Source organism: Schistocerca nitens, chromosome 2, assembly GCF_023898315.1.
Source record: "Schistocerca nitens isolate TAMUIC-IGC-003100 chromosome 2, iqSchNite1.1, whole genome shotgun sequence".
Taxonomy (NCBI): Eukaryota; Metazoa; Arthropoda; class Insecta; order Orthoptera; family Acrididae; genus Schistocerca; species Schistocerca nitens.
This window is the reverse complement of record NC_064615.1, coordinates 649022762-649046769: the sequence shown is the minus strand read 5'-3', so window position 1 is coordinate 649046769 and position 24008 is coordinate 649022762. Positions and strand designations below refer to the sequence as shown.

Sequence of the window (24008 nt, the reverse complement as noted above, 5' to 3'; positions counted from 1 at the left end):
TGTATTTCAGTAGGTGCAAGCACACTGCACCCCTTCCCCCCTATCTTTATCTCTATCTGTGTGTGTGTGTGTGTGTGTGTGTGTGTGTGTGTGTGTGTGTGTGTGTGTGAGAGAGAGAGAGAGAGAGAGAGAGAGAGAGAGAGAGAGATGTCTTGTATACAATGACTGTTACTAAAAAAATTGGAAAAGCGTGCCAGTGGATCACGAGCAGTATGGGATGCAATGTGGTCAAAGGAAAGGATTAAGATGACTTTTTAATGTCTAATTTGATTTATGAAAAAGACATGTGTTTACAGCAATAAACAACAGACAGTACATCTTATTCTGTCACTCATCATCCCCAATGTAGTCTTATTATGCAACATCTTTGTCTCATTGCATTCCATACCCATATCCATTACCTCGACAAAAATCTCAAGTTCATTCTTCTGGAGTTACCCACCACGTCTAACTCATTCATTCCATTGTAGTCAAGTCCGCTGCATTCTCATCAGCAACTCCAGTTACACAGTGCATGTTAACCTGTAATTATGCACTGCTTCATAAACACTTTTGCACCCTGAATATGTTAAATTTGTTTATATGTTTTTATTATGTTTCAAGGTCTTATGATGTTTGAAGACTAGGCTTTTGCTAACTGCATTGTCGTTTCCATACTGTAATCAGTTAATGGAGCTGTCATTTCTGTGTTCCTGTTAGTCCGACATGTTGTAATCATATGCCAATCTAAATATGTGTATTTCTAATCCATAACAAAAACAAATTAAACATAACTGTCCTTAATTCACTGCTTTTAATCTGTCTGAAGAAGAAATAACTCCCTTAACTTCTTTCACAGTGGACAATTGAGCTAATGCTAATAATGGCTTAAACAAAACATTACAGTCTCTTGTAAAGGATACTTTTATATAGATGGTGAAGAGTAAGATCTTTACAAAGGGCAAAGGGTTTAATACCCCAGTGAGACCTGTGCAGATATTTCTGACAATTACTGAAATACTGTGCTTAAATCGTTTAGGACACATAGATCAAGCTCGTAAAGGAATCTCCAGTTGTGAAAAGGTGCATAGGTGTCACAAATCTCTCATTGTAAATATAACACTCCTATGATTTGTTTCTCAATGTTGCATATTCAGTCAGAGTCAACAGATGTTCCCAGTTCTCAAATGATACTTCATTAAAAATTTTGAACTGTCCAGTACTGTTTGCAAACAGTTCACTAAATATTAATGCCACCATACAGTTCCCCACTTTTCAATATTGGGGTTGCTCATTGCCCTTTCCCTTTTTAAATGATGGTATGCCTCTTACTGCACTCACAATTTGGCCCACTCCATTGTGCTTGTGACCTGGAACCAGCTGTATGTCCATGAACACTTGGTATGGTCTTCGCTGCCTTATGTGGTTTTGTGCGATGCAGTGTGGTGCGATTCAGCATGTTGTATGGGTATGCTTTGTGGTTGAAGCTACTCACAACTGCATCTTTGAATCAGCCTTTAGCTTGTGTGGATTCCCACCTTCCTCCCAATGTGATTTTAGATGCTCCATTCATACATTCCATTTATCAGTTCATCTGCTCCCTTTGGCCCTTCATCCAATCATATTTGCCTCTCATAGCAGAAATTGCAACATTTTCTATCTGGACTGCAAGTAAATATGTTTGTTAACAGTCATGATTTTGGCTTGCTATGGCATGCTGAACTGACAGGTCTCTGTGAAGGAGTGATTATGCCTTGATGCACTATGATTATGAAAAATAATCTAATAACAGTTCAGCTGGAAAATTTTGTCATTTCTTTTGGTTTATTAAATAATACTTTTAATTAGGGGCTTCATAATTAAATCTGTCTCCTCACAGAAATACCAAACTTTGCTGTGTAATCAACAGGTATGCTATACTTCATTAGCTATCCTTCACTCAAAGTATTTTAACTAAACTCACTTCTTATTGCTGCCATTTATTCATGTATCACCTATTGTCTCAATGGCAGGCTTCACTAATCCACAAACCCACCACTTCATGTATTTCAAGAACCTTCTTCTTCTTCTTCTTCTTCTTCTTTTTTTTTCTTTTTTTTTCTTTTTTTTTAAAAAAAAGTGTAGGGATTGGCTGTGAGGATACAATTAATGTTGCATCCCTGTCTGCACAGAGGATATGTAAGGTTCCTGCTGGTGAAGTGCAGCTACTGCAAATGAGGTGCATGCCCTAGCTTCAGACTAATGGTTGATTTGCAGTTGTAGGTTTTCCCCTCATCTCTTGCAAAAGCAAATGATAGATATGCATCAGCAACAGTTGACTACGGTGACAAGACACATCTTTGGCTGCCCATTTTTTCTGCAGGATGCTAGTCACCTCTAAAATGTGTTCCTGGAATCTAAGCACAGCCATCACAATGATAACATCATATTGGATACTACACACCCCTTGTGCAGAAAATGAGTTTAACTATGAGTGGTGCTGGTGCTCTGTGATGTAATATCCCTGATGAATTACTGGTATTCAGTGTTATCCTGCCGCTCGATGCTGGACATCCTACATTTTTTTAACTTTCTCAACTACATTTAACTCAGCAAAAGTTTCAGTTATTTTTGAGCAACATTTTTTAATCTTCCATACTGTTGATCACACTAGTTTCTTTTGCAGCTGAGCCACTATTTATATTTCATTTTGTCATGTAGCACATGATTGTTAACCCCTAATGCTACATAACTGTTTTTGGACGTAGTATAAAGTCTCACCGCATGATCTGAAAAGCTATTACAGCAATCTCTCCCTTCTTCCACTCTCCTTCTGTTGCTTTCTGAAATAACTATGATCCTTTGTCTGTCTAATAGTCATAGTATGCTCTAGTATTCAAACTGTGAAAATATCAAATTTACTATCACAGTATTTCTTTTTCTTACACTATTTTTCTGTAGTAATGTCTTTGTTTTTCATTGGCTTTTAAAAATTTTATTTATAACTAGCAAACCCAGAAATTATTCACAGTTGCTAAATATATATTGGAACTGAATATATGTTCTGATCTCCTCACCCAACTCTCTGTGTCCATCCCCTCTCAGGTCTGTCTCCACCTCCTCCCCTCTCTGTCCATCACTTCCTCTTCCCCCCCCCCCCCCATATCAATTTACCAACCATCCCTCCACCTCCCCCCTCCCCCCATCCAACACCCACCCCTCTCTGCCCATTTCATCTTTCCCTTACTCACTGATCTTGAGCGGTGTTGATTGTCATGCACTATGAAACCTTGATTGGGAATTGAAATTGCATAAAATAAATGGATAAATCTGTTGGGATCATTGGTATATGTAGTATGAGAGACCTCACCAGCTGTTGGATCTGTGATGATAGTAGCTTAAATGGCAGTATTTCACATAGTTTTAATCTGCAAAGAGGTAGGATTACAAACTTTTGGATGATTCTGATAAGCCCTCAGCCATAAATACAGCTTAATTGTTTCCTGTTAAAACTATTTGTAAGGAAGAAAACATGCCAGCACACATTTGGGTGCCCAGTTTTTGTTTGAAATTATATGTAAGGAGGAGGGATGTATATGAGAGAAACAGTTTGTCTGATGGCTTATATGCCAAGCTATTGGAGTTAAAACTGACTTCAAGAAAGAAAATGAAATTGCACATTTTCACAGCACATCATACCACACTATTTTCTTTGTCACAGTCCGGTTTAAGAGAAAACCTGTACATTACTATTTAAAAAAAACATATAACCAATATCCGTCAATGTTTTGTTGTTTAAAACAGAAAATATGAGCAATGTTTATTAGAGTATTGTGTAAAAATTGGAAGTAATTAGGCGAAGAACTTCACGGGGTATTTGCTAACAACTTTTTCTTGTTGTCTGTCCAAATGTTTATTACAGTATAGTTTAAAAATTTGAAGTAAATTGGTCATGAAATTTTCAAGATGTTTGTTGACAACATTACTCCCATATATATTAAAAACAAATATGTAGCCTATGTTTTTCTAAATTTTTAATAGAGTATCATTTAAAAACTGGAAGTAAATTGCTAAAGAGATTTTCAATATTTTTGGTAACAATGTTAAGCATTGACTTATATATATATATATATATATATATATATATATATATATATATATATATATATATATATATATATATATAACAAAATAGGTTTTAAATGTAAATTTTTATACAGTATATATCAAAAATATTTAGCCTTTGTCCATCTGTAGGTTTATTACAGTATCATGTAAAAATTTGAAGTAAATTGTTGAAGAACTTTTGAGATGTTTACTAATAATGTTGCCCATTTATGTAGTACATATATACTTATATATTACATATACACTACTGGCCATTAAAATCGCTACACCAAGAAGAAATGCAGATGGTAAATGGGTATTCATTGGACAAATATATTATACTAGAACTGACGTGATTACATTTTCACGCAATTTGGGTGCATAGATCCTGAGAAATCAGTACCCAGAACAACCACCTCTGGCCATAATAATGGCCTTGATACGCCTGGGCTTTGAGTCAAACAGAGCTTGGATGGCGTTTACAGGTACTGGTGTCCATGAAGCATCAACACGATAGCACATCAAGAGTAGTGACTGGCGTATTGTGACGAGCCAGTTGCTCGGCCACCATTGACCAGACATTTTCAATTGGTGAGTGATCTGGAGAATGTGCTGGCCAGGGCAGCAGTCGAACATTTCTGTATCCAGAAAGGCCCGTACAGGACTTGCAACATGCGGTCGTGTATTATCCTGCTGAAATGTAGGGTTTCGCAGGGATCGAATGAAGGGTAGAGCCAAGGGTCGTAACACATCTGAAATGTAACGTCCACTGTTCAAAGTGCCGTCAATGCGAACAAGAGGTGACCGAAACGTGTAACCAATGGCACCTGATACCATCACGCCGGGTATGGCGATGACGAATACACGCTTCCAATGTGCGTTCACCGTGATGTCACCAAACACAGATGCGACCATCATGATGCTGTAAACAACCTGGATTCATCCGAAAAAATGGCGTTTTGCCATTCGTGCACCCAGGTTCGTCGTTTAGTACACTATCGCAGGCGCTCCTGTCTGTGATGCAGCGTCAAGGATAACCGCAGCCATGGTATCCAAGCTAATAGTCCATGCTGCTGCAAACGTCGTCGAACTCTTCGTGCAGATGGTTGTTGTCTTGCAAACGTCCCCAGCTGTTGACTCAGGGATTGAGACGTGGCTGCATGATCTGTTACAGCCATGCAGATAAGATGGTTGTCATCTCGACTGCTAGTGATACGAGGCTGCTGGGAGCCAGCACGGCATTCCATATTACCCTCCTGAACCCACCGATTCCATATTCTGCTAACAGTCATTAGATCTTGGCCAACGCGAGCAGCAATGTCGTGATACGATAAACCGCAATCGCGGTAGGCTACAATCCGACCTTTATCATAGTCGGAAATGTAATGGTACACATTTCTCCTCCTTACACGAGGCATCACAACAACGGCAATGCCGGTCAACTGCTGTTTGTGTATGAGAAATCGCTTGGAAACTTTCCTCTATCAGCGCGTTGTAGGTGTCGCCCCTGGCGCCAACCTTGTGTGAATGCTGTGAAAAGCTAATCATTTGCGTATCAGTTGAATTTTGCATCTGTAGCACGTCATCTTCCTGGTGTAGCAATTTTAATGGCCAGTAGTGTAGTTTTTAAAAATTCTAGCCTGTGGCCATCAGAACATTTATTAGAGTATCATGTAAAAACTGGAGGTAAATCGATCAAGTACTTTTTGAGATGTTTGGTAAAAACTTTAAACGATGACTTAGTCTTTATATAGTAGTATAGATTTTCTTCCACTTCTTTTATTTTATCCTGTCTGCAAGACATTGTGCCAGAATTTGCAGGTTTCAACGGGCAGTACCAAGCTTACATCCTCCCTGATTTAATTTTTTCACTGTGTCCACATAGAAAACATGTCAACCTCATCCCGTGTAATGAAGCTACAGATTTCAATTTTTCAGAATCGGCATTATCAGCATTCCATAGATGGTGGTTGTACTAAAATGGCATTATCACCATTCCATAGATGGTGGTTGTACTAAAATGAAGACTATTTCTACTGTACAAATTCATTAATTTATTCAGTCAATATTTTACAGATTGTCTTCTCTGAGACCTTTAACATTCATATAGTGTCTATAACAAAGAACAAGAAATTGTTATCTAGTTTACAATGGTTATAACATTTTTACAGTAATATATATATGATCTGAGAGATAGCTAGATTTCCTCCAGTCCACAGATTTTCTTACCAGGCTATTACCATGCTGCATGCAGTTACTGGCAATGAAGGTTAAACCACATTCACAGTCATTGGCTCCTTTGAGGTGGCTCTGGCTGCTAACTGCTGCAGTGGAACCCAGGAGTACCTTGAACATACAAACACCAACCAGTATAAGGTCTTATAATTGGCATGTAGCTTTCTAAATTCAGTCTCTTCCTCATATCAAGTTCAATATCACCTCCATTCATAAGGTTTCTAATGTGATACGCTGGTGATAATGTCCCTTCATTGTATTAATAACCTTAGTAGGTTACAGAATCAACACAGTAACATTATTTCTGATGCATATTATTTGTTTATAACAAGTTACTTTCAGTTAATGGAACCAAATGCAATAAGTGATCTTCAGTTAAATGCCATGCCAAATATTCTTTATTTGATCCTTCTCCCGTTAAATTTATCAGTGCATATTTAAATGATAAATTATTATGCAGGGCAGGGGGAGAAAACAATATCTAAAACACTTTAACAGTAAGTTATAAAATAAGGGAAAGGCAGTCAGTCACCTATAGCGGATCAGTGCATGCAGCACAGAAACACGTAACAGGAAACAGCATCCACACTAGCTTTTGAGCACAAGTTCTTTCTCTAAGAAAAGCACACACAACCACACCAACATCCAAATGCAACTTCCTGTGGTCACAGTAAGACTGATTATTGATGCTCGATTATTGAAAGCAGTTGCCCGAACTGATGGAAGTGGGTGAGGGTAGCAGGAAAGAGGCAGTTCTTTGGACAGATGACTTTGTGGCAGCATAACAAGATGATTAGATTAGATTAATACCTGTTCCATAGATCATGAATACGTCACTTCGTAATGATGTGGAACGTGTCAGGTTAATAAAAGATGTTTGTACAAGATATTACATTACACAAAATATTGCATGACACTAATGTTTAAGTTGGTTTTTTTCCCCTCCCTTAATTTATATCTAAAAATTCAGCCAATGAGTAGAAGGAGTTGTCATCTAGAAATTCTTCTAATTTAGTTTTAAATGTTGGTTGGCTATCTGTCAGGCTTTTGATGCTGTTTGGTAGGTGACCAAAGACTTTTGTGGCAGCATAATTTACCCCTTTCTGTGCCAAAGTCAGATTTAACCCTGCATAGTGAAGATCATCCTGTCTCCTGGTGTTATAGCTATGCACACTGCTATTACTTTTGAACTGGGTTGGATTATTAACAACAAATTTCATAAGTGAATATATATACTGTGAGAATCCCTAGATCCTTAAAAAGATGTCTGCAGGATGACCGTGGGTGGGCACCAGCAATTATTCTGATTACACGTTTTTGAGAAATGAATACTTTTCTACTCAACGATGAATTACCCCAGAATATGATGCCATACAAAAGGAGAGAATGAAAATAGGCGTGGTAAGCTAATTTACTGAGATGTATATCACCAAAATTTGCAATGACCCTAATAGCATACATAGCTGAACTCAGACGTTTCAGCAGACCATCAATGTGTTGCTTCCAGACCATCAGTGTGTTGCTGCCTCTCATCAATGGGCACACCTAAAAATTTTGAAAATTCTACCTTAGCTACAGACTTCTGTTCAAAGTCTATATTTATTACTAGAGTTGTGCCATTTACTGTATGGAACTGTATATACTGTGTTTTATCAAAATTTAAAGAGAGTCCGTTTGCTGAGAACCACTTAATAATTTTGTGAAAAACATCATTTACAATTACATCACTTAGTTCTTGGTTTTTGGATGTTATTACTATACTTGTATCATCAGCAAAAAGAACTAACTTTGCATCTTCATCAATGTGGAATGGTAAGTGATGAAAGGAGAATAGCATTTGACTCAGTACCATACCTATGCCTATTGTCAAAAATATTATCATGTGGGATATCAAGTAAAATTTGTGACTGGATTGAGGACTTTTTGTAGGGAGGGCGCAACATGTTATCTTGGATGGATAGTCTTCATCAGATGTAGAAGTAACTTTGGGTGTGCCCCAGGGAAATGTGTTGGGACCCTTGCTGTTAATGTAGTATATAAATGACCTGGCGAACAACATTAATGGTAACCCCAGAATTTTAGCAGGTGCTGCAGTTATCTACAATGAAGCTGCATAAATATTCAGCCACATATTGATAAGGTCTCAAAGTAGTGCGAAGATTAGAAACTTACTTTAAATCTTCAGAAATGTAAAAATGTGCACTTCACAAAATGAAAAACGTAGTATCCTATGACTATAATATCAATGAGTCACAGCTGGAATCAATCAACTCATACAAATACCTTCATGTGGCACTTTGTAGGGATATGAAATGGAATGATCACACAGGTTCAATCATGAGTAAAGCGGGTGTAGACTTCGGTTTATTAGTAAAATACAGGGGAAGTGCAATCAGTCTACTAAGAAGACTGCTTACAAATCACTCAAGTAACCAGTTCTAGAATACTGCTCAAGAGTGTGGGACCCATACCAAATAGGACTAATGGGGGATATTGAACATATACAGAGAGGGGCAGCACAAATGGTCACACATTTGTTTGATCAGTGGGAGTGTGTTACAGAGGTACTGAAGGAACTGAACTGGCTGATTCTTGAAGATTGACGTAAACTATCTGGAGGAAGTATATTAACAAAGTGTCAAGAACTGGCTTTAACCCTTGAGCAGGCGCGCCTATGTAAACAGTGCGCCAACCACAAATAACAATTATTTGTATCATTCCATTGTTGTTTTACAGTTGTGAGCCCACTTCTATTCCTTCATTATTGCTTCAGCTGACACAGTGATAAGCTATGATTTTATACATCCAAATGAGCAGCAGAAATATACACTGGTGTCCAAAATTAAAGCAACAAAAGGAAGCTTTGCAAGGTTGAGTTTATTTTGCCACAAAACAGTGTAAACAGGTGATAGTAAAGTATAAACAATATAGAGAATACAGAACGCAAATGACTGCAACATACATAATGATAGACAAAAATGTTCTTCATTTTTTCCAACTTAACGGATTTACAAACACACATTCCGACAACTGGTTAATGCACTCAGTACAGGGTGTGTGACCACCTCTGGTAGCAATACAGGCCTGATAATGATGGGGCATGCTGTGAATGATGTCATCATTATCAAGTTGAGGCAGTAATGCCCATTCTTCCTGCAGAGTTGCTTACAGTCTTGGAGAGTGATTGGTGGATGCTGACGTGATGCAAGCTATCTCCTTAGTACATCCCAGACACGCTCTAAGGGATTCAAATTGGGAGAGTGAACAGGCCATGCCATGCATGCAATATGTTTCGTTTTCAAGAAAACATCAACCACCCACGCTCTACGAGGTCGAGCATTATCATCCATTAATAATACATCAGGGCTGACAGCACCTCGCAACAGCCACTGATGAGATCACAAGATTTCTTCACGATACCTGACAGCAGTTAAACTTTGCTGATTCACCCATACAATTTCATGAAGAGTTCAAGTGGTGAACATAATCCCTGCACACACTATTAGTGATCCTCTTCAATGTCGGTCTCTTTCCACAATGTTTGATTCCCAAAAACTGGTGAACATAATCCCTGCACACACTATTAGTGATCCTCTTCAATCTCGGTCTCTTTCCACAATGTTTGATTCCCAAAACCTTGTTCCACATTTGCCCCAGATGCAAATCCATTGAGAATCAGTCTTCATACTAAATCGGGACTCACCTGTGAAAACAACATTGACCCACTGTTCGAATGTCCAGGTGGCTTGTTGATGACTCCACTCTAGGTATTCCCTTTGTGACGGCATTCTTCCTTTGTTGTCCTCAGTGTTAATGTACTGCCTGAAAAAATAGGGGGTGGAAGTGCAGTACTGTCCACTGTAAATGATGTAGCCGACAGGTACACATTTGTGTTTCACAGTTGTTTACTTTCACTTTTCACATCCCCCATATACACGTTTAATATGGCCAGTGCACTATTGTTTAACTTTCGATAAGCCTCATTAATAGTTTTCAGGCGAACATCCACATACTGCTATAATAGTTTACTGTTGAATATCTAAGAGCAATAAAAAACATAACCACAAAGTTCACAATTCTTGAAGAATAGAAAGGTACATATGGAGCAGACTGTGTCATAGTTTTAACTCACGGCCTAATTGAGTAACACTTATTTCACAGTTAAGTTGGAGCATTGTTGTTGTTCTAACCAACACAGGTTTCTCGTCTGAAACTCAGCCGTGGACTGACTGTCTCAGGACCAAAAATTGGGCCCTTATATATCCTCACGATAATAGGTGCTTAACTACACATTATTGAAGTTTAATTTACAGAAATTACTATTAAAACTTGACTCATTAAATTAACTGAATACATCGAAAAATTGGTTCTTTTTAATAGTTTCTTCTACTGCAAGACTTAAGCCAAATTATTTGCTTAAATCATGGAATTAACAAATATCGTTATGCAAACAATACTTTTGACAAAACTGTTAATTGCTTTGGAATTAATAAAGGACTGGTTCTGCTAACATGTTTCCGAATAGTGCCAAATAGATCATTTAAGAATACTATTATTTGTTCCTCCAAATGTTTATAATTAGTACAGAATTTATATTTGTTTATATGTCAACAATAGAATTTAAGTTATGAAACAATTACTGATTTCACCCAATAACAAAAGATACTAACTAGGCTTAATCAAAGTAAATTAGAAAACCAATTACATCCATAAAACTAATCACAAAATTAATCTGGTATTAACAATGAGGGCCAACGTTACTTTTTTATGAAAATGCAGGTTATATTCACTTACATATATTAATGATACTTAGTTAAAATTGAAAAAATGAATTTAAAGAGGTAGATGGCAAAACAAGAGGGGTAGTAAAATTATTTCAGCTTGCTTCATCACACCTGTGAAGACACATCAGAGGTAGACATACAGCATGTCTCTGACAATAAAGGCCACTGGGCTGAAGCCTTCTGCACACTGTTTGCCTTGATATGACACATCCAGTGGATGCTGCGAGCTCACATGTCAGTTGCAGTGCAGTACTAAGGTGGTAATGTCGTGTCCTTACAGCCAAATAACGGTCCTCTCTTCTGAAGTCATACGTGGTTGGCCCTGCCCTGGTCTTTTGCATACAATTTTGGTCTCTATAAACAGTCGCCACATCCGAGAAACAACAGAACGATTCACATTAAGCCATTGGGCCAAATCAGTTTGCGAGTGCCCTGCTTCCTTTGTTTCTATGGCCCTCCATGACAAAGAGTGTGGTAGGCATCTTCTCTGTGCCATCCTGCACCGTCCATGACTGTTCACACAATGATTGTGGATGTGGGGCTACTCGTAAACACTGCCTTGTTTCATAGGTGCCCTGATGTCATCATTGGCATGGTTGTCTATTGACAAGAATGCCATCTTCTGTGCAGAACATGATCGTACAGACATATGGTTGACAGTTTGTATGATTATATCGTGAATTGGACACAGGAAGGGTAAATAATGTTTTTTTGCTTTAATTTTGGCCACCAATGTAGAATAAACAGTGAGACAGGTGAGAAAAAATCAAAGATGCATGCAAGAAAATGACCCAGATACTGAGCTAGCAGCACAACCCCGTAATTAGTAATCAAATAAGTGTTGGTGTGAATCTGAAGCAACTGTGCTGTTTAATGTTCTAAGTGGGTCATTACTGTGGGGTAACACTTGAATGCAGCAACAAAGTGATACAATCAAAGTTAATTTTATTATTGTTTGATCAAACAGTTACTTAGCTCATATAGTATAAGTTTATTTTACCACTTTAATTAAACTAAGATTAAAATATGATTTTGCTCATACATGTTTACCTTTGTAACATTAAGACAGCTGTACATATGTGTGTATAATGTACACCACATGCCCACTCATGTTATGAAAATTGGTGTGCTCTCTCAAGGGTTAAACTATGACTGCAGGAGCACATTGCAACCCTCAATGTATCACTCACTTAGGGCTCTTGAGGATAAAATTAGAATAATTATTGAAAGCACAGAGGCATTCAAACAGTTATTTTTCCCGCATTCCATGCATGAATGAAATGGCAAGAAACCCTAATAACTCATACAAGTATAGATGAAGAGTAGAGTAGAACAAAAAAAAAGGTGTAGGGAGAGGGAGGGTGGAAGGAGAGAGAAAGGTGAAGATGGAGAAAGGAGGGGCGAGAGGAGGGAGAGGGGTTGTAAAGGGGTAAGATGGGAGATTGGGGGGGGGGGGGGTGAGAGAGAGAGACCGCAGGGGAGGGAAGGGGAGGAAGAGTGGTGGGGGAAGGCAGTTCACGGTCTGAGTGGAGTACTAGTAGTGTGGACAGAAGAGAGAAGGGAAAAGTTATGGTGCAGCAGTGGGAACAGGTTACTGAAGGGGGTTTGTGAGAGTGCTGGAGAGGCAGTTCCTATCTGCACAGTTCAGAAAAACTCGTGCTGGTAGTGAGTATCCAAATGACCAGCATAGTGAAACAGCTCTTAAAGACATTCGTGTTGTGCTGTGCAGCATGTTCGATGACTGGACAGTCAAGTTTGACACAGTTTTGCAGTGTCCGTTCATGGAAGTAGACAGTTGGTTACTTGTTATACCGACATAGAATGCTATACAATAATTGCAGCGTAACTGATTTAGCAGTCATCTGCTTTCCCGTATGGCTGTACCTTTTATTAGATACGAAATGCCTGTTATTGTACTATGGTTGGAGGTTGTGGGTCAGTGTATATGACAGGTCTGGCACCTGGGCCAATTACAAGGGAAAGGCAACCACTTATCTACACTATGTGATCACAAGTATCCGGACACCTGGCTGAATGTGCTTACAAGTTTGTGGTGCCCTCCAGCGGTAATGCTGGAATTCAATATAGTGTTGGCCCACTCTTAGCACTGATGACAGCTTCCACTCCCACAGGCATACGTTCAATAAGGTGCTGGAAGTTTTCTTGGGGAATGGAAGCCCATTCTTCATGGAGTGCTGCATTGAGGAGAGGTATTGATGTTGGTCGGTAAGGCCTCACATGAAGTCAGTGTTCCAAAACATCCCAAAGGTGCTCTATAGGATTCAGGTCAGGACTCTGTGCAGGCCAATCCATTACAGGGACATTATTGTTGTGTAACCACACTGCCAGAGGCCATGCATTATGAAAAGATGCTCAATCGTGTTGAAAGATGCAATTGCTATCCCTGAATTGCTCTTCAACAGTGGAAAGCAGCGTAGGCCTGTGCTGTGATAGTGCCACGCAAAACAACATGTGATGGGGTACAGGTTTGGGAGTAGGGTTGGAATAGGGATGAATAGTGATGTTCTGTAAGTTGGGTGGATGGCGCAACACTACTTTGCATGCTGTGGGTAGGATTTTAGGTAGGATATCTCCCATCTCCACGGACAATGAGAGGTAGTCTAAGCCCTGGAGGAGGATGTGGGTGAGCTTCTCATGGCCAGGGCAATACTGGATAATCAGAGGAGGGGTGCTCAGTGGCTCATTAATAGGTTTACAGGTATTAGAGGAACAAATGGTACTGGAGATTTGTTTATGGATGATCTGAGTAGAATATTATGTGTCAGTAAAGGACTTTGGTAAAGTTATCGGTATATTTCAACAACTCCAGCTTTCCACTGCAGATGCAGCATCCATAGGAAATGAGGCTGTAAGGAAGCGACATTTTGATATTGAGTGGGTTATAGCTGTCAGAGTAGAGGTGCTGCTGGTGGATGGTGTGCTCTAAAAGGATAGATAGATGTGTTTATGCAGCTATCAGAGACGTGGAGACCAATGTTTAAGAAGGTGGCTTGATGGTTCGAGAAGGACCAGGTGAAGCAAATAGGATAGGAATGAGTCCTCCAGATGGTCCATAAATAAGTTTGTATGGGATAGTGCATTGCAAGTGCCCAAGGCAGCATCTACATACATGTGACTACTCTGCTATTCACACTTAATTGACCAGTAGCTTCAAAGCACCATCAGACTATTTCTCTTCAATTACCCTGTCTAACAGGGTGTGGGAAAAATGAACACTTAAATATTTCTGTATGAGGTCTGATTTCTCTTATTTTATAATGAAGCTCACTTCTCCATATGTAGGTTGGCGACAGTAAAATTTTTTCACATTTGGGGGAGAAAGTTGGTGACTGAAATTTTGTGAAAAGATTATGATAGCCATCCCAACTTGCTTATCATCCATGTCACTCTCTCCCGATTTTGCAATAATACAAACTGAGCTGTCCTTCTTTGAACTTTTTTGATGTTCTCTGTCAGTCATATCTGTTAATGATTCCATATAGTACAGTAATACTCTAGCAGAGGATAAATAAGCATAATGTAGGCAGTCTCTTAGGAGACCTGTTGCATCTTCTTAGTGTTCTGCCAACAAAACGTAGTCTTTGGTTTGCCCTTCCAACAACATTATCTGTGTGATTGTTCCAACTTAAGTTGTTCTTAATTGTAATTTCTAGGTATTTAGCCAAACTGACAGCCTTTAAATTTATGTGATTTCTTGTGTAATCAAAATTTAATGGATTTCTTTTTGTACTCATATGGTTGGTTTTGGGGAAGGAGACCAGACAGCGTGGTCATCGGTCTCATCGGATTAGGGAAGGATGGGGAAGGAAGTCGGTCGTGCCCTTTCAGAGGAACCATCCCGGCATTTGCCTGGAGTGATTTAGGGAAATCACGGAAAACCTAAATCAGGATGGCCGGACGCGGGATTGAACCGTCGTCCTCCCGAATGCGAGTCCAGTGTCTAACCACTGCGCCACCTCGCTCGGTGTACTCATATGGATGAGACAATTGCCACTTTTCACACCATTCAAATATCTTGTCTAAATCACTTTGTAATTGGTTTTGATATTCTGATGACTATAGTTGATGATAAATTGCCACTTTTCACACCATTCAAATATCTTGTCTAAATCACTTTGTAATTGGTTTTGATATTCTGATGACTATAGTTGATGATAAATGACAGCATCATTTGCAAAGGATCTAACAGGGCTGCTAAGATTATCTCCTAAATCATGTATGTAGATTAGGAACAGCAGAGGGCCTACAACACTTCTTTGGGGAATGCCAGATAACACTTCTGTTTTACTCTATAATTTTTTATACTATGTATTGTGACCTTTCTGGGAGGAAATAATGGATCCAGTCACTGAGCTAAGCAATACTCCATAGGCATATAAGTTGATCAGAAGTCTCTTGTGAAGAACGGTGTCAAAATAAATATGGACGTCTAGAAATATGGAATCAATTTGAGATCCCCTGTCAATAGCACTCATTATTTTGTGTGATTAAAGAGTTAGTTGTGTTTCACAAGAACAATATTTTCAGAATCCTTGCTGACTGTATGTCAGTAGACCATTACCTTCAAAGAAATTTATAATGTTTAAATACGTATATGTTCCAGAATCGTACTGCATATTGATATTGGTGATATGAGTCTGTAATTCAGTGGATTATTTCTATTTCCTTCTTGCAACTCTCCAATCTTTTGTTATGGATCTTTTGTGAAGTGAATGGTTATATATGATTGCTAAGTATGGGGCTATTATATGAGAACACTTTGAAAGGAGCCTTATCAGTATGCTAGGTGGACTGGAAGACGTGTTTATTAAGTGGTGTAAGCTGCTTTACTACATCGAAGATATATTCTTCTAAGTTACTTGTGTTGGCACTTGTTCTCGATTCAAATTGTACAACGGATTTGTTTGTAGATGTGTCCTTTGAAAGTAAAAACATTGTGAGTCAGGATGTGGTTGGCAAGGAGGATTTGGAAAGAGGTGTTGGGTTTGGTATCAGGAGGATGTTGGGAAAGGTAGTGTTCCATGGAATGGTCATGGGGGATGTTGGTGTACAAGGACATCACCCACAGTGACCAACAAGGAGTATGGTGGTAATGGGACAGGTACTGTAGAGAGACAGTGGAGAAAGTGAGCAGTGCCTTCTATATAGAATGGGAGCTGTTGGCCAACAAAGGTGGAGGTTTGTTCTGTGGGAGCACTGTACGCAGCCACAGTTGGATGACCAGTCGGGAGACCTGTGGGATTGGGTGTGTGCAGTTTGGGGAGTTGTTGAAAGGTAAGAGTGCAGGAGGTTGCTGTTATGAGGAGGCAGATGGATTCAGGTGTCAGGAGCTGCTTAAGGACTTGTTGGACTTTTGTTTTGGGATCATGGTTATGTTTGTAGGCAGAAGTGTCAGAAAAGTGGCAGAGGCACTCAGCCACAAAGTCACTATGGTCATGACCACTGTGATGAATACTTTGTCTGTGGGAACGATGATAAGGTCTGCATTTTTTTCAGGTCACGTGTAGCAATATATCCCATAGAAGTGATGTTGAACAAAAATGCAGGCCGTATCATCCTTCCCGCAGACAAATGCTCCTGCTCAGTGATCATGAATCATAGTGACTACGTGACTGAGTGTATCTGCCATCTTTGATACTTTTGCATTCAAATGTTACAACCATGATCCCAACCCCGAAGTCCAACATGATCTCAGGCAGCTCTTCAAGACCGTAAGTCCATCCCAAAACCTGACAACTGAATATGTCTCTCTGCCCACACCATCAACTCCCAGCAGTCCTGCATTTTACCTACTTTCCAAACTCCACAAATCCAACCCCACAGATCTCCCTATTGGTCATCCCATTGTGGCTGGGTACAATGCTCCCATAGAAAGAACCTGTGCCTTCACTGTCCAACACCTCAAACTATTAACTGTAACTTCCCATTATACATTCAACACACTGCTCGAATCCTTCACAGTCTCTGCACAGTTTCTGTCCCATTACCACCAGGTCATTGGAAGTGATGTCCTTGTACACGAATCCATAGTCTAGACTATGCCCATAGTCTAGTGGCCATTGAACACTACCTTCCCCAACTTCCTGCTGATACCAAACCCACCTCTTTCCTAATTGTCCAAGCCAATCACATGCTGACCTATTCTTATTTCACCTTCAAAGGCCAAATCTACAAGCAAATCCATGGTTCTGCTATAGTATTCGTATAGCACCATCCTATGCCAACTTATTTATGGGCCATATGGAGGAATCCTTCATATCCACTCAACACCTAAACCATTTTGACTCGTTCAGGTTCATTGGTAACATTTTTCAAGATCTAGATTCATGGCAAAAACAACCTTTACTACATATTCCAACTCATCGAGCCACCTTCCTAGCTGTCAGTCTCCACCTCTCAAACAGCTCCATAAATAGGCCTGTCAATATTTGGTGCAACAACCACCAACAGCACCTCCACTTTGACATCTGTCACCTGCTCCATATAAAACATTTTTCATGATCTAGATTCATGGCAAAAACAACCTTTACTACATATTCCAACTCATCGAGCCACCTTCCTAGCTGTCAATCTCCACCTCTCAAACAGCTCCATAAATAGGCCTGTCAATATTAGGTGCATCAACCACCAACAGCGCCTCCACTTTGACATCTGTCACCTGTTCCATATAAAAAAAATCTCTTCCTTACAACCTCTCCATCCATGGACACTGCATCTGGAGTGGAAAATGGGAATTGTCGAAATATACTGATAACCTTATCAGAGCCTTTACTGACAGGCAGTATCCTTTCCAGATCATCCATAAACAAATCTGTGCAATTTGCTCCTTTGACATCAGTAAATCTGTTAACCAGCCACCGAACAGCACTCTTGTGATCACCTAGTATTACCCAGCCATGCAAAGCTCACCCACAACCCACATCCTTCATCATCCTCTCATCATGTCTTGAGATGAGGGATATCCTACCAATCTGCCACTCCTGCACCCTATAAATGATTCCCCTGCTGCAGTATATACCTTAACACACACAATTACATACAAACCCAAACGGATACTCATGTGGCCACAGAAAGCCTGACTGTTACAAGCAGTTGCCTCAGCTGATGAATGTGGGAAGGGGCTAGGGAAGGACACTTGAAGGGAGTAGCAGGGCACCCATGTGTGAGACCTGTCACATATGCCCATCCACCACCTCTTACTGCAGTCCAGACACAGGCACTTCCTACGTAATAAAAGGCGTGACAGTGTGTGAAAGCAGTCACGTTTTACGTCAACTATGCTGCAATTACTGTAAAGCATTCTATGTGGATGTGACAAATAACCAACTGTCTTCTCACATGAATGGACATTGTCAAACTGTGACAAACTTGACCATCCAGTTGCTGAACATGCTACACAGCATGACACAAATGACTTCAGCAGCTGCTTCACTATGTGGACAATTTGGATAATCACACAACTTTATCTGAACTATGCAGGTGGGAATTGTCTCTCAAGCATATCCCCACTCTCACAGTCCCCTTTGCCTAATTGTCTGCTAACCTGTTCCCATCATTGCCTCACCTTACCTTTCCCCTTCTCTCATCTGACCATACCACTCCTTTGCTTTTTCCATGGTGTCGTCTGACCAAAGACCTGTCTCTTTCCTGCTGCCCCCATCAAGTGTCCTTCACTAGCCCCTTCCCATGTCCGTCAGCTCGGGCAACTGCTTTTAACAGTCAGGCTTGCTGTGGCCACAAGAGTATGCGTTTGGGTTTGTATGTAATTGTGTAATTTATTTCGCTAAACGAAAAGATCTAGTGCTTGATGGCTAGTGTGAATGCTATTTTCTGTTACATGTTTCTGTGTTCCACGTATCAATTCACTGTGGGTATATACACTATGTGATCAAAAGTATCTGGACACCGCCAAAAACATACATTTTTCATATTAGGTGCGTTGTGCTGTCACCTACTGCTGGGTACTCCATATTAGCGACCTCAGTAGTCATTAAACATTGTGAGAGAGCAGAATGGGGTGCTCTGCAGAACTCACAGACTTTGGACATGGTCAGGTGGTTGGGTGTCACATGTGTCATACCTCTGTATGGGAGATTTCCACACTCCTAAACATCCCTAGGTCCACTGTTTCCAATGTGATAGTGAAGTGGAAACGTGAAGGGACATGTACAGCACAAAAGGTTACAGGCCAACAATTGAAGAGGGTCGTAATGTGTAATAGGCAGACGTCTATCCAGACCATCACACAGGAATTCCAAACTGCATCAGGATCCACTGCAAGTACTATAGCAGTTAGGCGGGAGGTGAGAAAACGTGGATTTCATGGTTGAGCAGCTGCTCATAAGCCTTACATCACGCCGGTAAATGCCAAACAACGCCTCAATTGGTGTAAGGAGCGCAAACATTGGATGACTGAACAGTGGAAAAACATTGTCTGGAGTGACGAATCACGGTACACAATGTGACGATCCGATGGCAGGGTGTGTGTATGGCGAATGCCCAGTGAACGTTATCATCCAGCATGTGTAGTGCCAACAGTAAAATTCGGAGGCGGTAGTGTTATGGTGTGGTCGTGTTTTTCATGGAGGGGGCTTGCATCACATGTTGTTTTGTGTGGCACTATCACAGCACAGGCCTACGCTGCTTTCCACTGTTGAAGAGCAATTCAGGGATAGCAATTGCATCTTTCAACACGATTGAGCATCTTTTCATAATGCATGGCCTCTGGCAGTGTGGTTACACAACAATAATGTCCCTGTAATGGATTGGCCTGCACAGAGTCCTGACCTGAATCCTATAGAGAACCTTTGGGATGTTTTGGAACACTGACTTCATGCGAGGCCTTACCGACCAACATCAATACCTCTCCTCAATGCAGCACTCCATGAAGAATGGGCTTCCATTCCCCAAGAAACCTTCCAGCACCTTATTGAATGTATGCCTGTGGGAGTGGAAGCTGTCATCAGTGCTAAGAGTGGGCCAACACTATATTGAATTCCAGCATTACCGCTGGAGGGCACCACAAATTTGTAAGCACATTCAGCCAGGTGTCCGGATACTTGTGATCACATAGTGTAGATAAGTGGTTGCCTTTCCCTTGTTTTACATGTTGCTCCATCCAGGAATTTTCAATATTGTTATTTAATGTTAAATTGTGTAGAGTTATTTATTTTTTAAGATGTCTAATGAATTGTGTTCCTCAAGCCTATGTGGAAATTTATTATCTTGCAGTTTTCAAAACTTCATATTGCATGGAGCTATGTTATGAACCTATTCCATTTGTCTCGTGAGATCCTGTTCATGTAGAATATAGCCAATAAAGTAATTAATGTATCTCAATATAAAACACTTTGTAAATCTTCATTTTCTCAGTAAATAAGTCTGTAAAAAAAAAAACCATACATCTATGATATTTTAATTTACATGAAGAAGAAGTTGCCAGAAGCAGTGCAGAGAAAACATTCATCACTAAAATACAAGAAGCAGTTGGCAGCTTTACTCATTAATGCATAGATTGATGAGATTGTTAATAGCTATGGAGTAGTGTGCTATTAATTATTTAATAATTTTCCTCCAGTTGTAGAAGATCTTCCTGGAAATTCATTTAGATATATCATCATTTATCTGACGTCTATTGCTTGACAAAGGTCTTTTCGAAACACTTCCATGCATATGTGCCCCCGTTTGTAATAAAGTCTACACCTGAATTGCCTTCCTCCTTTGTTCCTGTGTATTAAAACATGTCTTGATTTTAACTGTATTTGGTCTTCAAATTTTTGTCACCTATCTGATAACCTTACTATATCCCTTTTGACCTTATTTGATTCCCCGTCCAGCTACACTAACAAATCTTTGAATCTCTAAATTCTGCAGTTTGTTATCCCTAAATAAAAAATAATAGGAGTACTTGGGTTATTCAAGTCCATGATATTATCTATATAACTAAACTTTGTGAGGAATGTGCAGGGAGTGTAGTAACTTGGCATACCCCTTGATCAGAAGTCACTCAGCCTGAACAGTAAGGTAGGACATATGATCAGTATTCATTCTTGGCAGAGTTGTATTCACTGCAGTCTTAGCCCAATTTGAGTGCTTCTGAATCAGAGCGCCTAGTAGCTATACTGCTTATTTGAACTCTGTTAAAATGTCAGTAAACCCCTGGAGTCTTCAGTCAATATTGTCATTTGTTAGTCAATCAGTCTTTGTGTTGCCTATAACACATTTGGTCAAGAGGGGCACGTTTGGTCAAGAGGATAGCAAATGTGACTCATCATGCCGTCTAAAGTGTGGTGTTGGTGATGTGTGATCCCCATAAAGTAATCCATCGACATTGTTAGGTTATGGGTGCAAATAGCTGCATACCATAATTTCCTTGATTGGACATTGGGATCAAACTTGGTAGGCTCACTTTTTGAAGCACACTCGCATAACTGCTTTATTGTCCACACATTCTATTGGCAGAATTAATCAACTATGATGTAATGTTGCAATGTCAATATATTAAATGTGTTTTTACATACATGTCATAATGATAATAATAATAATAATTAGTATTACATCATTTGTTGTGTTTTCAGTCATTGTCAATATTGGTATCAATTAACTCGCAAAGGAAACTTTAAATTAATGATATTATCTACGTAACTAAACTTTGTGAGTAATGTGCAGGCAGTGCAGTAACTTGGTATACCCCATGACCTGAAGTCACTTGGCCAGAACAGTATGGTAAACAATATGATCAGTATTCATTCAGAGTTACATTCATTGCAGTCTTAGACCCAATTTGAGTCTGAGGAAACAGCTTAATGAGAATGTTTAACATAGACTAAAATAAATTTGGTCACATCTTCATTTATCTTCAAGATAACTACACTAAATGTCGTAAAGATATATAAAATAGCACAGTTGTTGATACTAAGAAATAATATTACATGTTTTATGTGAATTTATATATTTTCAGAAAACAGATGCATTAATGAACATCTTTTTCAAAAGTGGCTGGTTTTGTTATACTGCACTGTTGAGCAGTGGATATGTGTGTGAAGGGATCGGAGGAAGAATGTGTTAATCATCAATTTCACAAGGATTAGTTTTATGACATCATCTGTTGTGTTTTTGAATGCACCCATTACTGGTAACAAATAGTTCAGTTTTTACCATTAGAAAGAACTATCAACTGTATAAATTATTTTGTCTTATATGACGCTCTCATGAGCTTGCTCTTTCTAACAAGAACCCCTTCATATGCAGGCTTGTTGCCATAGCTTTCTAGACTTCTGTAGTTGGAATATATTTGAGCCAGTGTTCCTAAAAAACCATCCAAGACGAAAGCTTGTATGTGTCTACATGTGCCAATGCCATTAGCTTAATTTAAAAATCAGTATTTCGTTCAGTGGAATTTTCAGTACTTGGATTTTGGTCATTTCTGGGTCTGTTATGAATATTTTCTATAATTACTACATATTTGCATCAATTTTTTGAATATATTTGAATATACATATGGAAATAAAATTATAATGATTTTATTTTTGACTACGGCTTAATACTTGTATACTAAAAACAACCTTTAAATTATTGTAGATATACTTTATTTTTCAGTTAACAACTGATGCTAGAAGGCAGCAAATCACAGATGTATGTTGTAACAAGGTTTGCAAAGATTTTAGACACTATTGGCAGTAAGCTTGTTGCGGTGAGATTTCATTTTGTAATTTGTTTTTCGTTTCTTACCCTTGCTCCAAAATATGTCAGTAAAAGTGTTCAAAATTATGAGTGGTAAACTAATATTTTTTCATTTTGTATTTCATGAGGTGTTTTTAGGAAATGTAAACAAATTTCCAGTTGTCCTCAAATAATGGTTATTTCTATTGCTTCTGATGTAAAGTACTTTTGTTTCTTTTTTATGTTGTTTGTAGTGTGTCCAGAGCTGTTGCTGATTTATCAAAGTGGCAAAGCTGAAAAGAATCAATGTTCTGTTTTAAATGTATGTGGATGCCTCTGATTATCTGACCACTGTGCTACACTGAACAGCTTGCGCAGCATACTTTATGTATGCTACTATTTTCTGTTTTGCTCTTGTGTGATTTTATTTTGTGCACTGCTAGCTATGCTAACTTGTTTTTTCAAGAATAAATTTTTAAATCCATCTTCTTCAGTAAGTAACAATTTTTTGGATACACATTCTAGATACTGATGCATGCTTGCATCATTTGCCATGGTGTAGTGGTTATAATTACTGTTTGGCATGCGAGTCGTCAGTTTGATTCTGCCTTCTGCAAATATTTATGAGTTGATATTACTGATTTTTGTTAGTTCTTGTTTTTGACCCTGTACTTGAGTCCAGATTGTACATGACCACCAGATAACTCAGACATCAAAATCAGCTTGGTACCAATAAAGCTACACAAAATCTGTCACCTCCACAGGCAGAAACCTAAATACAAACAATATGTGGGAACAAGACACTATACTTGATGACTATAACAACATGTGACCACTTTATTTAACAAAACACATTTATTATGCTGGCCTGCCCCCCCTCCCTCCCCCTGCAGTGTGGGGCACGCAGGAGAAAATGAAGTGATCAGCTGTGTTGTGGTAGGTTCGTGAGGGAGACATGACAGCACCATTTCTCGAGGCTGGAGGCAGTGTGATGTTGTGGATGCCTGAGGCCATGTAGTCCCATAGCCAGTAGGAGAATTCAGAAGTCAGCCCAGTTGAGAGAGAGGGATTGTTGCGTCCCGTGCTGTAGAGGAAGGGTGCTTGTTGTCGATGGAAGCCGGGACGATGTACTTGTCAGTGTCATGCAGAAGCTGTAAGGAGCAGAGAAGAGTGAATTGGGTGGTTGCTGAATTTTTGAGCATATGTGGAGGACTGTGGAGAATGAAGAGGGTGTTGTCTCAG

The 24008-nt window shown here is 39.4% G+C and overlaps 1 protein-coding gene across 7 annotated transcripts in view; it reads right to left on the bottom strand.

Moving 5' to 3' along the window:
- Positions 1-24008, bottom strand: part of LOC126236763 (UPF0488 protein CG14286-like) — a 718241-nt gene that overhangs the window by 125653 nt on the left and 568580 nt on the right. The gene's annotated exons all lie outside the window — the stretch shown is intronic.